Here is an 18,428-nt window from a genome sequence, read left to right as displayed (position 1 = left end):
ATTGGCTTGCATGGCACACTGACCATTTATATGATCTCCACCACATAGCTCACAACCTTGATGTTGAGCTTGCGAAACATTCTGGAGCTCTTTAGGGAGTTGAGAGAGCTTGTTCATGAGAGCTTCGAGTTGTTGGGTCATTATTTTGTTTTGAGCTAACAAGGCGTCCTGAGATTGTAGTTGAAAAACACCTTTTTGTTGGAGTTGAGCCCTTTCATTTTGCACTTCATTGTCATTAGAAGCCATATTCTCTATCAGCTCATGTGCTTCTTCAGGTGTCTTCCATCTGATGTTTCCTCCAGCTGAGGCATCCAACATTAATTTGGTTTGGGATTTAAGGCCCCCCATAAACATATTCAGGACGGTAGGCTCATCAAACCCATGAGTAGGCGTCTTTCGTAGTAAGCCCTTGAACCTATCCCATGCTTGACTCAAAGTTTCACTACCATCTTGCTGCAAAGATGAGATTTCCTGCTTTCCTTTATTTACTTTTGACTGTGGGAAGTATTTGTTGAGGAACTTGGCAACCACGTCCTCCCATGCCGTGAAGCTATTCTCAGGAAAAGAATTCAACCACACCTTGGCATTTCCTACCAACTGATGGGCAAATTTGTAAGCACCAAAATATGATGTCACAAACTTGTTTCACAATCGGCAAGTATGACCGAATCGTTCAAGTAATAAACTTGGTAAGACCAAGTATCGTTCTTCCCAAAGGACTCACGGCCTAGTTTAGTTATGTGATTTCTTGATTAGCTAGGACTTACAAACGAAATATTTGGATTTTTATATGCAAGAAGAAAAACAAAATAAACATGTATGCATGAAGTTTGATCAATGGCAAAGACAAAAGATAAACACTTTCAATGGAATATATGAATGAATATGTTGTTGGGGGTCAATTTCATCTCATCCACTCTCATACATTTTAGGAATTCAACATTCAAATCATCATTGTTAATGCCACTCTCTAAAGTACCATTCTAGATGGCTTCTCCCTAATCAAATAGTTCATACAATTCCTAGCATTCCTAATGATTAGTTCATAAGTGCAGGAGCTTAACGACAACCAATATAACATTGGGAGAAATTCCCCGGATCTAGACTTCCCCGTACGTGTCCGTATCGACAAAACCAATAATCATGCAATAGAATGAGTTAAACAATGCAAGCATTGAGCAAAGAGGAAAAACCCTAACTAATGATGAAAGAAAGCATAAGTCTTAGATTAAGATGCAAGCATACATTCCATATATGAGAGCTTCAAGAGATTACATTGATTCCCCAACAAACATACAAGGTTTAGTTCACCATATTCATGGTGAACCTAGATGAATTACAATGAAAGTATGAAAGAATAAACCCTGAAAAGGTGAAGAGGTAGCCTGAGCATCCAAGATCCTCCTTCAAAGGGGTGGAAGAGAGAGTGTTTGCCTCGTTTCTGCCAAAGATGTCTAACCCTAGGACGTGCAAGTCCTTATATACTATTCTAGAGTTACAAAAGATTACAAAAGCCCAAGCCCAAAAAGTGCCGCTCAGCGGTAAATACCGCTCAGCGGTGACCTCGCTTCACTTTTCTTCCCCTCAGCGGCCAGTTTGCCCCTCAGCGGACCTCACGTGACCTCCTTAGTGCCGCTCAGCGGTAAAATGCCGCTGAGCGGTGACTTCGACTTCTTCTTTTTGTACTCTTTGATTCCTTTTCTAATTCTATCTCTCTCCTTCTTCACTTCTTTCACTAAATTCACCTCAAAACCTGCACAAAAACACTCAAATCAAGCATAAACCTGTCCAGCTCTCTTATTTCTGAAAATATAGATAAAAGCATTGATTTCAAGCTAGTTTCTAAGTCTAAAGGTTGCTTTTAGTATCAATTTTAAGCATGAAAATAACAGTTTTTCAACTGTTATCACCAACGAGAATGGAAACAGGCTCAGCCTTATAGCTTCATCAGGAACATCATGAATCTTCACAGTATTATATATCTCAATGAAGGTGGCCAAATGATTGTACGGATTCTCATGAGAAAGGCCCTGGAACTGATTGTTCTGCACCAAATGGATGAGAGCAGGCTTTATCTCCATGTTGGCGGCATTAACTCTTGGCCTAGAAATGCTGTTAAAGTGAAGAGGCCCTGAGAATGTAGAATAGTCCTCCAAGGTGCGTCTAGCTTGGCCATCACCATGACCATTTGGATTGGCGGCCATATCTTCTCCTTCTACTTTTGTTTCTACGGGCAGTTTTCTCAACTTCAGGGTCAAAAAGGAGGGGTTCAGATGATGTTGTGCTCCTAGTACGGATTGTGCCCTGCATACACTAGAGACAACAATATTAGAGCACCAAGTTATCCGAAAATAAAAGAAAACAAAAATTATTCACAGTAAAAATTATTCACTTTTTTCTGCAGATCTGCTTGCTTCTAGTGGTTGGTTCAGCCTTAGACATTGTTGGAGAGTCTTCCAAGCTCATTTTTAGCTACAAAATAAGGGATTATTGATGAAAGTACATCAAAGTAGCCAAAAACACAATTATTTAGAAAATAAGACAAAACAAGAGGATTAAGCAAGTTATAAGTAAGAAAGGAGTTGATTTTGCCATTAAAATGATGCTTAAAATATGGTATAATTTAGCATTATCAGGTGGCAGTCCCATCAACCTCTTCGTACATGTGGGGTTTCCACATAAGAAATCATAGCACTGCTCTAGCAAATTTTCATCACTGATGTTCATAGCAGTCAACATTTCATAAATGTCCGCCTCAGTATATGTGTAATTGGGGGTGCGACGAAGAATCTCGGTTTGGGAACGTAGTATTTCATTTCTGTCCTCCATCACTGATACTTGACGCACGGCGGCATCAGAAATTACACCAAAATGTACATTTGATGAATTTAAGACATTCGCAAACCCATCCAAACTAGTCGTCAACTTATCAAATTGGGTATCAATAGAATCCACCATAGGTGCCTTCCTTTTCGAGCCTCGTGAGGAAGAAGTTCCACCAGATGGGACAGAAGGCACAGATTGAGTCTGTCCCGGACTATATTCATCGACAGATGGAGGAGGCGATGGTGGAGTTGGGTCTCTGTACCCTGTCCACTTAGACTGTTCTGGAATGTACTCAATGTTTTGATTCAAATCAACACTGACATGAGGACCAACTCGTTGTCTTCGAGCTTGACGAGCAGTCCGAACACCACTCCCAGTAGCTCGATCAGCTGCCCATAACTCGACCATTAGATCGTAGTGTTTTATACTGTTAACTTTCCACTTCGCCGCAACTGGCCGCGACTGCAATAACAAAGACAATAAACACACTGCTTCATATTATGTATATTAAGGACCCACTTAAAAAATATGTATTTTTATAAATACCTGAATCAGGTCAAGCCAGACTTCGTCCTCAGCATGAAATGTCATACTTACTGGATTCCACGCAAATCCACTCAATCCAGAAAACAAGTCATGCACCTCACGCCATTTATCCTTTAACACTTTCTGACGATTTTTGACATTATTTTTGGTAACTGCGACATACCCAGCGCTATGAAGATTATCAACTATGTTAGTATATGCTTGGGTTGTCCAGCTTCCGTCAATCCTATTACCCATTCTTGATTCCTCGATCATGCAGTGTAGTAGACGTGCGTCCATGTCCTCTGTCCACTTCATGAACTCTCTAGTAGGACCAGAGGACGGAATGGCGGCTGCCTTACCCCTATTCATTTTATACCTAAAGAGTCAAGAAATTTTTTGAAGTTAACATAAAACATCGTTAATAATATGTTCTTCTCATACAGATAAAAATAAATTAAAATACAATACAATCAAATAGAATAACTACGATGCTTGGTAATCACACCACATTTGATCAGCTATACAATCCCTAATACTACTACCAAATCTATGGTCCTCTTCTCTAACTTGAGATGAAGTCCCATCATGTTCTTCCCTTTCATTCAACTCGTTATCAACTTCATCGAGTAAGCGGTCATCGTTATCCACGCCCCGAAGGAAGTTGTGTAATATACAACAAGCTAGTATGATATTAGTCATCGTCTCTAATCCATAGTGTGGTTCAGTGCCACTTCCAATGATAGGGAATCTTTTTTTCAACACACCAAAAGTTCTTTCAATTACGTTTCTCAACGACGAGTGCCGATGATTAAACAACTCCCGTGCATTTTGTGGTCCTCTGCGTGTATATTCTTTTAAGTGATATCTTACGCCTCTATATGGAGTCAAAATTGTGCTTTTCAACATGAAACCTGCATCACCCAGGTAGTATTTTCCTACAATTTTCCACATACAAAGGTAATTAGTCATTACTAAATAACTTCATGGACATCGATTGTTTACACACTGACCTTGGGGGATAACCAACGGATCATCTCGATCAAGAGCATTTTTTAATATTCTTGAATCGGATGCAGTGCCTTCCCATCCAGCAAGAACGTAGGTGAATTTCATGTCAAAATCACACGCCGCAAAGACATTTTGTGTTGGCCAATCTTTTCTTCCTCGAAATCTCGGAGCTTCAGAACATTGAACCCTTACCCTAACATGAGTACCGTCTATGGCCCCCAAACAATCCTAAACATAAAAATATTAACTCATCATATGTCTCATAATTTGTTATCATCCTTGTTCAAATAACATTAACAGATGTAATGAAATCACTACCTTAAAGTACGGATAATATCGATTGTTGTTCAACACATGTGGATGAACCTCATTTCCTGATGGTTGTATTAGAAATTCTGATTCTAAACTTATGATAGCGTCCAACACATTGTGAAAGTGTTTGCTAACCGTCGAACCTGATCGATGAAAGAAAAAGGCCACACTACGATTCTTAACATTATGACCAATTATATGATGAAATTCAGCAACTTGTTCCTCCACGGTCGACCGAATTGCGTCCTTGACTAACCCAGTTGATCTTACTCTCTCACAAAGATTAATAAATGCCTCTGGACCCATCCTAATAATGTCGCGGCACCGATGAGTATGCACAAGATATGACATTAACTGCTCCCTACGACGGTCTCTATCGGGTAGGTAATTGCTTACACTACTGGAATCAGTGGAGTACATATTCAAGATACTCAGTGCGTGTCCAACAATGCATAACATTGTGATTGCCGCTAGTGATGTGGTTATTTGTAAGTGTTGACGTATCATTCCTATAATCTTGAAGTCTACACCAACCACATCATCATCTACATCTTCGCGGTCCAGATATGATAAATCTATATGTTCTTCCATCTATTTTTACTTACACAATTACACATACTACAATCAAAATCATGCATTACAATAGATGATTAAACATATTTGATATATACATTAATACATTCAACTAATCATTATAAATAAACAACAAAAAATACCATCACACAACATCAACTTATCATACAATATTTTTAATAAATACATATACATATATCAAATGATATCCAGGTTTCAAAAATTAACACATTCATATACTAAATAACATTCAAATATAAATGTGCATAATATATTTCATTAATACATTCAAGTAAATGTACACATAAGCACAAGCACCACTGATTCAATCATTCACATATATATATTACAACCAAAATCATGTAAAACACTAACCTCTTGAAGACCACCAACACGTCAATGCACGCTTCAATATGGTTTGAGGTACAGATTTCCAGAGAAAGGTGCACACTTCAATATGGTTTTGAGCTACAGATTTCCAGAGAAAGGAGGTGCACACTTCAAAATGGTTTGAGCTTGAGATTTCCAGAGAAAGGAGCTGCACACTTCAATATGGTTTGATCTATGGTTTGAGCTAGAGATTTCCAGAGAAAGGAGTGCCACAAGCTGAAATCAGACAACCAATTTCACTACCTTCCAATTCAAACCTACAAATATAATTCCTATATTAGTTAAGGGTTTAGTTAACGGCCCCATTTGAAATTTGATTGCAGATAACTGAAGTCAACTAACATTTCATATATTTAGCTTACCCAATCGTTAGCAAAATGATGAAGATGAAGTTTTGATGATATCCAAATCAAGTCAAGAACAACCAAGACTCATGAAGAATGATCTTTTGAAGACTTGTAATCTTTTGTAATAATTGTATGAACATAGGACAATTAGTAGTTTTATGTATACATTCAAAAGTGATGTAAAAATAAACCAAAAAGCCAAAACTGTGCAGTGCTAATCGATTAACAGAGGGTGTTAATCGATTGTTCCAGTGCGCCATGAAGAAGCCCAGCATTGCAGTGTTAATCGATTAACACAGGGTGTTAATCGATTAACGTTAATCGATTAACAAGGGTTGTTAATCGATTAACACAGGAGCCGTTTGAAAAACTAGCCGTTTTAAGAGCCGTTGGACTATCCGTTGGGGTGCTAATCGATTAACCACTGTAGCTAATCGATTAACACAGTGTGAAAGGCTGAAAACGAAAAATGGAAGAGTCTTTGGATGAGTCTATAAATAGACTCTCATTTCCTCTCAAGAAAAATGAACCAACTAGAGAAACTCTTCCCTTGTGCTCAAATACTCTGAAACTCTTGAGAATTGTGTGCTCTTGCTCAGCTAAGGAAACTCTGTCTGTAGAGTTGGTGGAATACTTCTACGGTGATAGAGGAATAGCTGATTCATCCTTGGTGTGTCTAAGGAGGTGTTCGGAAGAGGAAGTTCATCCTTCGTGAAGCATTCGAAGGAGGTGGTCATCCTTTGTGAAGATTCAAAGGAGGTGTAAGTTGGTTCATCCTTCGTGAAGCATTCGAAGGAGGTGGTCATCCTTTGTGAAGACTCAAAGGAGGTGGTTGTCTCATCTCTTGTGGCATCAAGAGAGGTGGTTTCTAAACTCTTACAAATTGTATCTTTGTGATTGTAGTTTGTAATTGTTTTGTGATTAGTGAAAGGTTTATCTTGTTTTGAGATAAGCGACTGGACGTAGGATTGGTAAGATCCGAACCAGGATAAAATCATCTGTGCAAATTTCTCTCTACCTTACTCTTGCATTATTTGTCTTTATTAATTGCTAAGTAAGTTTAACTGAGTAGAAATTAAAAGGCACAAGTTAGTATTGAAAACCCTCTTGGTTTGTTATCCCACGCTAACCATTCCGCTGCAGTCGTTTCTGACACCAATATCCACAAACTTCACGCCTCCACCACGATCACAACGTCCAACCACAGTCAACACCTGCATCAAAAACACACCGTTAGATTTCATAGTCTTTCACCCACCATGCACTTACGTCTATCTTCTTCTTCGCACAACAACCGAATATGTTCATTCAACACTCTTCCATGCATTGCAGCAGGTCCGGTGCCCATTAATCACTTCTATACACTACTTTATCATCTGTCAGTGCATCCACACAGGGATGAAGTCCTCAATATGTACGTATTTGCTGGCTGGAAACTGCCTAACCCTCTATGAAATGCGGATCTAAGACCACCTCACAACATCCACCTCACAACATCCCCATAGCTTGGGGACTGATAACCCATCCACAACGACGCCTCTCTAGACAGGTCTTCAACATTCAACGTCCAGAGCTTCCAAAAAACGCATATCCAGAGCTTCCAAAAAACGCGTGCAGACCAAGCTCTGTAATCGGTTACCACTTCACGTAACCGATTACAGAAATGTACACATTCCTTCAGTGCACCGTAACCGCAAAGCCCAACCCCGTAACCGGTTACGGCTACTGTTCATCATCTTCTCAGACACGCCCATCCACGCACAACATCCTTCTTCCTTCTCCTTACAGCCCTGCAAATCAAAACCATAAACCCTATGCATGTCATAATGGATTTTGGTATGTTACTAACCTAACCACTGTCTCTTCTTCGTCTCTGCAAATTGTTCTTCTCTTCCTCGCCTGAGCTAACACAGCGTTCCAGTATCTCTTCGCACACAACTAAACAGCAGTATCAAGCAGTGTAGTAAGCTTCGTACCCCTCAATAAATAACATGAACCACCCACAACCAACCACATATCAATTCTCGGGTCAATGGCACTATGCACTTTCATTGTGTGGCTGCAGGAATCTTTCCTGTTGAATGCATGCGTGTATGAAGCACCGTAGCAACAGCTCTCCGTAGCTCAGCTCAGGAATCTTTCCTGTTCAGTGCCCACGCATCCACGCCAACCTAAGCTTTCTCGTGTATGCACAGTGTAAAGCAAACAGTGGTGGAGTGTTTTCGATTTGTTTAATATATACCATTCACCCTGTAATCGGTTACCCTTTGATGTAATCGGTTATTTGGTGCATGCTCAATGGAATCCATTTACGTATACGTATGAGGAATTTAATAAAAGGTGCAGGGCAAACTCGACATTTCAATCTAAATCAGTGCTAATCTTCGCACATCCGCGGGTGATGAAAATTTGATGAATCCCGCAAATCCGTCCGCGCTTTTCCTCGCCAATCGTCTCATACGAACATGAGGGTTTCTTCAATTCGTCGCCCTACAATCCGCATGAACAGGAAAATCGGTGCATGCGAACACAGCCTAAGAGAAGCGCGCGAGGGAGGGTGGGATTCCAAGGGAAAGCCAAGGCAGGAAAGGCATGCAGTTGAGGTAGGTAAAATTATACAAGTAAATAACACACACTTTTAAAGAGACCAAACAAATATAAAATTAGTAGACAGCAGCATATGGAAGAAGGAAGAAAGCAAAATTAAAATTTTGAGAATAAGATAAAGGAGACAAACGAATCGGAAAGATTTCTCGCCAGGATTCTAAGCTGCATGAACGAATCTATAGTTTAATTTTCCAGAGAGAACACGCTAGAACACCACGATGCCTCGAAGATGAACACAATGCTCAACCCAAGCAAGAGAAGAACAACACGAAGATGGTGTAGGGAAGGGGTCGGGGAAAATGACTATGTGCGAGAAAATAGGGTTTAGAGAAAAATTAGGAAAATAAGAGAAATGATGAAGGCACAAAGAGGGTGAATAGATATTTAGGGATTAAAACTTATTCTAAAAATTAAAAAAAATCTTTAGCGGTAGTTTTAGTTATAAACCATCAGAAAGTTTTGGGATTTCTAAAACCGTCAGAAAATAACCTGTGCTAAAATATATTATTTTTGTAGTGAATCTATACCTATATATATAAATATATAAAGTGAATTTATTTTATTGTGATTAATTTTTTAATTTTATCCTTTAAATATATATTTTTAAATTAAAATAATTATTATATGTGAGTTTGATAGTTTTAAATTTATTTAATGTGATTCAATAAATTTTTTTAATCCGTTTAATTATTTATTTATTTAATTGTTAAATAGATTAAATTCAACCGTTTTATTTTTTATTTATTTTCTTGAAAATTTTGAAAACAATTACGTAAAGTGACAAACTTTTTGATTGATTTATGAAAAGTATACAGGAACAGGGACAGTGCATGGTAGGAAAAGCATAGATAAAAGAGTGACATACCTTTTCACTGGTGCACAGATAATTTTGTTTGACCAAAATTAACTGAGTTGATTGAGACATGAGACAAAATTTATTAAGTGTGAATAAATTGAAACTTTTTTAAAAGATTGAAATAACTTGACATATTTTATCAAAAATAAAAATAAAAAAGTAATTAAATCTTATTATTATTATAACTATAATAATAATAATAATTTAATAATTATTATGATAATAATAATAACAACAATAATAAAAATAATAATCACAATAACAATAATAACTGTAATATCTCAGAAATATAGTACACAACTATATACAGGTGTCGACATTTGATAATATGATAGAACAGTTACTATAATATTAAAGTCAAATTTATAGGTATTACAAAAATAACTATAAAATTTTTCGAACTTTACAGGAGCTTCCTATACTACTATTGAACGTTCATTATATAACCGAACGGTTATATTTACAGAACAAAATAGTGAACGGTCGTTTCACCAAAACTATCTATACTATATGACCGAATGATCATCTCTATTCAGCAGGAGTCTCATCGTCCAGCTCCTGTTCCAACGTAAGCCCTTCCCCTTCTGCTCACATCCAACAAGGATGATCATTGCAATAGAAAACCGAACGACAACATGGATAAAAACATAAAATAAGGGTAAACTACTATAATTCAATTAAGCATGCATTCGTACATGAAATAAAACTACAAATCATTACAGACCGAACGCTATAGCATATAAGAGCCAACGTAGATATCACACATAACTTGAATATCATAATTCACGTATGACTGACACTTGACTTGACCATCCGAATTGTATAAATACGTAGCTTGAGACCGTTCGTGCACTCGGGTGGTGGAGTAATTGGAAAACCATCAGCTGCCACCTGAGGTTAGTCCGTTATAACTTACCCAAGAACCTATGGGCTAGGACCTCCCGCCATTCTCACACAATGACTTACCCATCTCTACTTGAGAACTGGTAATCATCAGAATATCAGGACGAACTCCATGAATTTCACTATCCGTATTCATACTTTACCACCACATTATCCTTACACTGAGACATTCCTCCCCGGAATTCTCTTCCACATTACTTGAAACATAAACTTTTACTTGAATACCAATAATATTTCCCATACATAATAGATCATTGTTGTAATAAACAACCAGCACCAAGGCATAACATCAGCATTGAAAGATCAAACAACATTTCACATAAGAAGATCGAACGCTCAAATAACACCACCTTTAGTTACCAACAAACGGAAAGGATCTAAACAACAGACGAATATAACCGAACGTTTATTTAATAGATATGACTTTGACATGAGCCAAACACAGCTTAAGAATAGAACACTCTAATTAAACCAAATACTTAATATAAGACTGAACCATATTTAACTATCCTCAATACTTGAACGAACGGTATTTCAATATCCTCAAAGTAATAACGAACGATATTCTACTATACTCAAAACAAGAACGAACGTTATTTCACTATGTGACAAAACCGAACGCTTAAAGCTTATATCGAACACTTATAACTACTGATCCTTGGTGTAAGACCGAACGGTATTTTACTTATTTTACAAAATCGAACACCTAGAGCTTCTACCAAATACTTATAATTACTCCTACAAACTATTCATCAAACCTAGTACTTTTAAGGAAACCGAACGTTAAGACATTTTAGCTGAAATACCCATAAACTTGTATCTGATCATAAACGAACGTAATTTAAGCCTAATCTAAGTACGAAGTCTACTAATAATAATATATGAGCTATCACAAACTAAACTACCTAATCCAATAAGATTGATTATAAAGATATATAACCATCAGCACGTGATATATTAATCACTTCCTATAAACCGAACGATTATACTCTGGTAAGGCTAAAATGCTAACTCTATTGATAACTTATTCCCTGACCATAACCGAACGGTTGAGACCGAACACCCAACTATTCTACATAATTTTGCAGAATCCTTATAGACTTATACAGAACCACCCAAAACCCAGAAAAATGCATTTCATACACTCATATACAAATCATCAATCAATTCATTCCTTACATACACAAAATCATCACATGCATAATTAAATTTAATAGCTTTCCTTACCTCTTAACAGACCGATCGCTCACAAGACAGAATTTGTACCACGACCAAACACTCAACCTCCCAGATTCACTGTTTGAGTAAAACAAACCACCCAAAAGACTAGAAACGAGATCAGAACCTTAGAAAAAAAAAAGAAGATAAACACATGCAACAGAAACTTGGTTTGCATGTGCCCCAAACTAGACTTTATTAGAATCAAGAAGACCTACCAGTTCAAACCACTAAACGATCAGTTGAAAGGAGGAACCTTACCAACAGCAACCTTACATACACTCTGATGGATGATCAGATGGAAGAAAACATGAGATTTAATGGAGGAAAAGATGATAATTTTAGAGAGAAGTTAGAGAGAAGGAGGAGAGACGAGTTTAGAAGGTTTGGAGGAGAAGATTGCAAGCAGAAAGTGGAACCAGCTTTTGAAATTTTAGCTTTTGAAATTTTAGTTTATATATTCCCTCAGAAAACCGATCGTCCATTCTCCTCTACAGCCACCTGTCTTCCATTCCCTAAGTGTCGTTCCCCTCTTGCAAACACACGTTTCCCATTAAGATGGAGAATTTAATGGTTTTGATAATAACAATAATAAAAATAAAAATAAAAATAAAAATAACAATAACGATAATAATAATAATAATAAAAATAATAATAACAATAATAAAAATAGCAATAAAAGTAACAATAACAACAACAATAACAATAATAATAACAATGATGATAATAATAATAATAATAATAATAATAATAATTTTCAATTGTCTTTCTTTGTTATTCTTAACGCAGTCTTCATTTTTCTCTCTTTTTTATTTAATTGTTTTTGTAAGATCTGTAGAAAATAAAAATAAAATATATTTTTATTTATTTATAATTTGTTGGTTTAATCATTTCGGACATTCTTATTTGTGCAGAATCATCTTGTATTGTGAATGTTTTCAATTAGGTCTTTTTTTTTTTGTAAAAATTTGACTCAATTTGAACTTTGCCGTTAATTGGATTGGACGACGTTAAAAATTGTGTATTGTGACTTGGTGACTGAACAATTTTTATTGACGTGGTAGAGTTTGGTTGCCTTAGGTGGATTTTTTTATTTACAATTTTAAATAAAACATAGACCTGCTGACTCCGGCGCACCTCGTCGTGCTCTAAGGAGATCAACTTCGAGAATCTGGCGCCCTAGGACGACCAGTAGACTTACGCCACCACCATTAACTCCTCCATTGCTAAAATTAGCTCCTCCATTGCCGCAAACTTACGTTACCACCATCAACCACCATAGAGAACCCAAAGCGCGAGAATCAGGAACCTAAAACGTAAGAACCCTATCTCCAAATAAAAAAAAAACTCAAGAAGAGGAAACCCTCCAAAATCTAATTTGAAAATAAAAAATCTCAACTTCTTTCAATCGCAACATCAGAAAAATCAAGAACAAAAACCCCAAAGGAAAAATATCAAATTTAGAAACCCTAATCCCCAAATTTCAAGATCATAACGCAAGAATCACATACCAATAACCAAAAACCCCAATTTGTAAGAATCATATTGTGCCCATGATCATCAATTTGGTGCCGGTGAACGCGCGTCATCATAACCATCGGCATGGGCATGGTGGCATCTCGAGTGGCGGAGGTAGTTCTACAACAAGTAGTGAAAAACGAATGAGGCTATTTGGGGTGAACATGGAGTGTGCCTCTTCGGGCGAAGATTCGAAAGGCTTGTCTTTGGGTTCGGCAGCGCATGTGACAGTGGGCAATTCACTTCCTTCTTCTTCATCGCTCCAACAACGGTTAAGGATGCCCTATGAAGACCCCCTTTCTTCTTCAACAAGGTTCGGTGATCAAAAAGGCGGAAGCGACACTTCTCTGCTGTTTGATTTTTATCCCTCCTTGCAGTATCATCAGTAGTCATCAAAATAAATTCAACATATCCATCAACCCACCAATAATGAATGGAGAAGATGCAATTTCAGAGTTAGTTGGCTAGCTACCCTCTCTTTTGCAGCATTTTTTTCTTCTTTACTTAATTTTCTTTCTTCTCTATATCTTTCTCTCGCCAGCTAGCTACAAAGGAAAAAGCTCCTAAACTTTCGTTATATCAGCAAGGAAGGAACTGATGGTGGCGGCGTAAGTCTACTGGTCATCCCAAGGCACCGAATTCTCGAAGTCGATCTTCTTGGAGTGGAGCACGATGAGGAGTCGTCGGACTTAACAGGTCTATGTTTTATTTAAGACTGTAAATAAAAAAAATTTACCTAAGGTGACCAATGCCATGTCAATAAAAATTCTCAGTCATCAAGGCACAACACACAATTTTTAACGTCATCAATCTAATTAACGACAGGTCCAAATTAAGTCAAATTTTTACAAAAAAAAACTTAATTAAGAACATTTATAATAGAATGACCTATTTGAAATGATTATGCATAAATAAGAACGTTTGAAATAATTAAACCTAATTTTTTTAATAAAAAGATAATTTATTTTGGTAGTGTATTGTGTGTTAAGAAGTATTTGGTAGATAAAAGTTATTTGTAATTATATTATTTTGTTTTTATGTGATGCATGAAATAGGAATTATATATGATTGTTTGCATTTGGGTATCATTCAAAGTGTGATGGTTAAGTGTGATCCTTTTATGTGATATTATATGAGGTGCATATGCCTTGGGTTCAACTCCTGGTTAGGGGTAGTTTTTCCTTACTTTCGTGTGGGACCCACTTAATGAGAAGAAAGAGAAAACTATGAAATTAAATGTGGAGAGATGAATTGACGTAAATGGAAAATGGAGTTGCTGCGAGAAAGAGAAAATAAGGTATGTAAAATAAACCCTAAAAAGAATCTTTACTTTTTAGTATTTATGATCACTACAAAAATAATATATTTTAAGAGGGGTTATTTTTCGACGGTTTTTGAAACCCCAAATAATTCCGACGGTTTATAAGCTAAACCGTCCCTAACATCTATTTATTTTTTTTAAATAATTTTTCAGGGTAATCACTAGATATTTTCTATTAACCCTAGTTTTCTTCCCGCACGCCTTCCTTCTCGCTTCTCGTCTTTGTGGTCTCATTTTCTTTCAATCGTATGCCTTTCCTATGCCGTTTGTTCATCTTCAAGGTATGAAGTTCTTGGGGGCTTGATCTCACTCTGGCAATCAAGCAAGTAAACTTGGAAACAAATCTGTCACTTTCTTCTCACTTTGTCTCACTTTCTTCTCACTTTGTCTCACTTTCTCACCGGTTAAATTTGCTCAAATCCACCCTCAGTTCAATAGGTAGGGTTTTCTACCATTTTCTACCGATTCGTCTCTGTTCCTTTTCGTCTAGAGGTTTGTATCGTTTAAAATCCTTCGTAACTTTAATTTCTTCATTTCCACTGACTAATTCATCTTTTCCACCGTTTAAATTGTTCTCTTCCATGAATCCTTCGAACCTAGGGTTCGTAGTTCGTTTCCCCTTCTTCCGCGGCTTCCACTCGATTTTCACCAGATTCATGGTTTCTCACCAATCCGCCATGACCAGGGGTCATCATGTGGTATCAGAGTCTAGGTTACGCACGTCTGCTTGAGCCAAGTGTTTTTCTTCACTTTTCTGTTGTAAATTTGACTTTTAGAATTTTGTTCAACTTGAATTGATTTTGCAACTTAGCAAGGATTGGCTTGTAATTGTTTTGTATAATGGATACTATTTTTATTCATCAAAACTTTTCTGATTTACTTTGGTTACAAATGAACAAAGTCACATTGATAGAAATGTTGATATCACTGTTTCATGTGCTGTTGTGGGTAACAGGTATGTTCATGCAGATATGTTTCTTTTCTATTGCTTGATAGTACCCTCTTTATATAAAGAAGAAATTATAGTTTTTCTTATAAAAAGGATCGAAGCAAGTATTATAGTTGTTTTTCCAGGGTGAGTAAATAGAAACGACTAATTTCCTTGTAACAAAATTTACATATTTATTTATCTGCTTTACAACCCTGCTTCAGATTATGGATTGGTTAAAGTAGATGATAGAGGCCGCATCATTCAATTTTTAGAAAAACCAAAGGGTAATTATGACAACAATGGTAATCCACAATCTAACCTAACTTTTTATCTTCATGCTATCTAGTAATTTTGTTGTGGTTTCTCATTGCTAGAAAGAAAAAGAAAATTATCATCTTCAATTTCAAGAGTTTTTCGTCCTTGTAGGAGTGAAAATCTTTGCATTATAGCATTTTCCCTGAACTTGCTGGACCAAAATAAGCCTTCATTCCTGATGTTTCGTCCTTTTCTTTTTCTTGACATAGTTATTTAATTGTTGTACAATACTTGTTGCCACCATAGTAATATGTTCTTAATATATATTTATCTGATATGTATTCATATTCCTGTGGTATTCTCGCAACAAGCAGACACCTCTCTTTTTGGGTTCTGTTCATGGATTTTATATTTGCATACTCTGTATTGGGATTTAAATTATGTTTTAAGGAAGAGAGACAACACATTGTTTTAAAAATTGTTATTGTTTGGTTAAATTTTTTATGGGCTCCACTAAATCATCATTTGGGTTCACTTTTTATCAGTGAGAATACTAAAAAAATTTACCCAACAAGAAGAAATGTGTTCAAAAGATAATCTAGCAATAGTTAATGCTTCCTTATGTAATTTAATGTATGCTTCCTTTGTCAAACATGGGTTTGGTTCCACCAGGTTTCAGGTTTCTCAATGTTTCAAAATGGATCATTATGTGAATATAGAGTTGTCAAATTTTTTAATGGATGATTTTGTAGGAGCAGTATCAGTATGATTACCTGACGTTTTATTCTTTCAATGTGCATTTTTTATCCTTAAAGAGGGAAAAAAATCTTATAGGTTCCAAGAACTGTGGGGCATATTTAATATTCTTTCCGGCACACCCTCTCTTTTGGGAGTGGTTGTCGTATGTAGAAACCAAAAGAGGCTTCCCTCTTGGACAAAGGAAAAGACTGGATTCTAATCAGAGTACTATGGTTGCAATTGAAAGAAAGAATGCATGCAGCATCTCAAACTTTCATCTTAAATCTCACTCCACAGGTTAATCCGATTCTTTTGGTTTTTGCCCTTTGTCTTATTTTTTTCTATTTTGAAAGAATGCATGCAGCATCTCAAATTTTTTCTTTACGCTTTTAAAAATAAGCTTATAATAAGTTTAATATATCAAACCTCACAAGAATATAAATCCCTTTAAATTAATAACTGCAATAGAAAAAGAAGAAAAAATAATCATAATAGAAAATTAATCACTTATACTCTAATAAAAATATTGATGATTTAGTATTCTTCACCTTGTACCTTTTCAAATTATATTATTCTATCATTACAATAGTACCCTGATTATAGTTTAATTTTAAAAGAAATTTAAAACGAAAATCTAATTTGAAAGAGATAATATTTTTACTAAAATATAAATAGTTCTTTATAGTTTAAATTTTCTATTATTTATCTGTTTAAATACATTTTTTAACTAAGATTTGAATTTTTGGTGTAAAATTGATATTCATCATAGATCACATTCTCTTATTTTTCAGATCCATATTGAATGTTGGGGTTATGACTTTTTGAAAACAAAGAAATTTCATGTAGTTACTGTCAACAAAATAGATGGTGAAAGTAGCAGTAAATGATGTCTGTAAAGGGTATATATTATTGAATAACTATATTACTTTTAAATTGTTTTATTTTACATATTATGAATATCTACTGTGTTAGTTAAATTTGATTTGAGTTCATTTTAATCTATTGATTTGTGTTTAACTTTGTTTTGGATCTTATTAATGTTCTGTAAGGTTAGGCATACCAAATGAGCAATGAAATGTCTTGGCATAGCTAGGTTACAAATTCGAAGGACCCCAAATTTGATTACATTGACATTAACGAGAAACAGAAGGTAATGACTTCTCAAACTTTCTTTCTCTCGCTTCTTTGAATGTTTGTGAATAAATTTGAAATTGATTTCTTTTTAATGTTGTGTAGGTCGTAAATGAATTTGTTGAAGCTGAGAAATGATATATTCATCATATAAATCTTTGGGTCCTACTTCTTTTTTCAGGTTGTGATCCCTTGCATACAAAGAAAAAAGGGTCTCAAGGAAAGTAGCACCAATTGGGCTTGACCTGCCAGTTGCATAGTTGTTTATGCTACTATCTGTCTCAAAGGAGGCTGAAGAGGAAGTGAAAGCTTTTTCTGATGGCTGAACACAGTTTGGAAGTATTGAGGGAACCGAACCAAATGACTGTTTTGCATCAAATGTAAAAGCTTCAAGGTCTAAACTAGTTATACTTTCACTGTCATAATTGGAGGTTCCTTTTTCTTTGCCATCGTGACCAAAGTTGCATGCAATAGAAAAACCTGAAGATGATGCTACATGAATGAGTATTTTCTCGGGTTTGGGAACCATAGGATGAACTGATACATCTGAGAAATTAGGAAGAGGTTTTCTTGGGTTTTCTTCCCAAACAAATGGAACTGAGACAATTAGTTGGAGGAGTTTGAGGGAAGTGGGCAACTGAAGAGACCTCTGAGAAATTATATATTGTTTCTTTTTTAGTAATGTAATGAACATCTTAGTCATATTTTTAGTATTTTAATTTATTATTGAACATCTTTCTTTTTAATACATGAACAATACAATTAGTTGTATGAACATATAACAATGTAGTTTATTTTATATATAATATTCACTTTTAATTCATATTATTTCATTAATAAAATTAATTTTATCACAATCCTATTTTATTACAGTCAAAAACCAAAAAAAAAAATTGTACACATTTCCGACGGTTTTAGAACCTCGGATAGACAAATCCTATAAATAGGGGCGGTTTTAGAAACCCC

At 35.8% G+C, this 18,428-nt stretch overlaps 1 long non-coding RNA gene across 1 annotated transcript; it reads left to right on the top strand.

Moving 5' to 3' along the window:
• The first annotated feature begins 16,055 nt into the window (after positions 1-16,055).
• LOC128194803 (uncharacterized) lies at positions 16,056-18,154 on the top strand. The gene is made up of 3 exons (XR_008246183.1): positions 16,056-16,628; positions 17,386-17,481; positions 17,644-18,154. It is a non-coding gene; the product is annotated as an uncharacterized LOC128194803 (long non-coding RNA).
• Positions 18,155-18,428: the final 274 nt, after the last annotated feature.

Source organism: Vigna angularis, chromosome 11, assembly GCF_016808095.1.
Source record: "Vigna angularis cultivar LongXiaoDou No.4 chromosome 11, ASM1680809v1, whole genome shotgun sequence".
NCBI lineage: Eukaryota > Viridiplantae > Streptophyta > Magnoliopsida > Fabales > Fabaceae > Vigna > Vigna angularis.
Note: the sequence above shows the minus strand (reverse complement) of the source record. Positions and strands in the feature narration are given on the sequence as shown.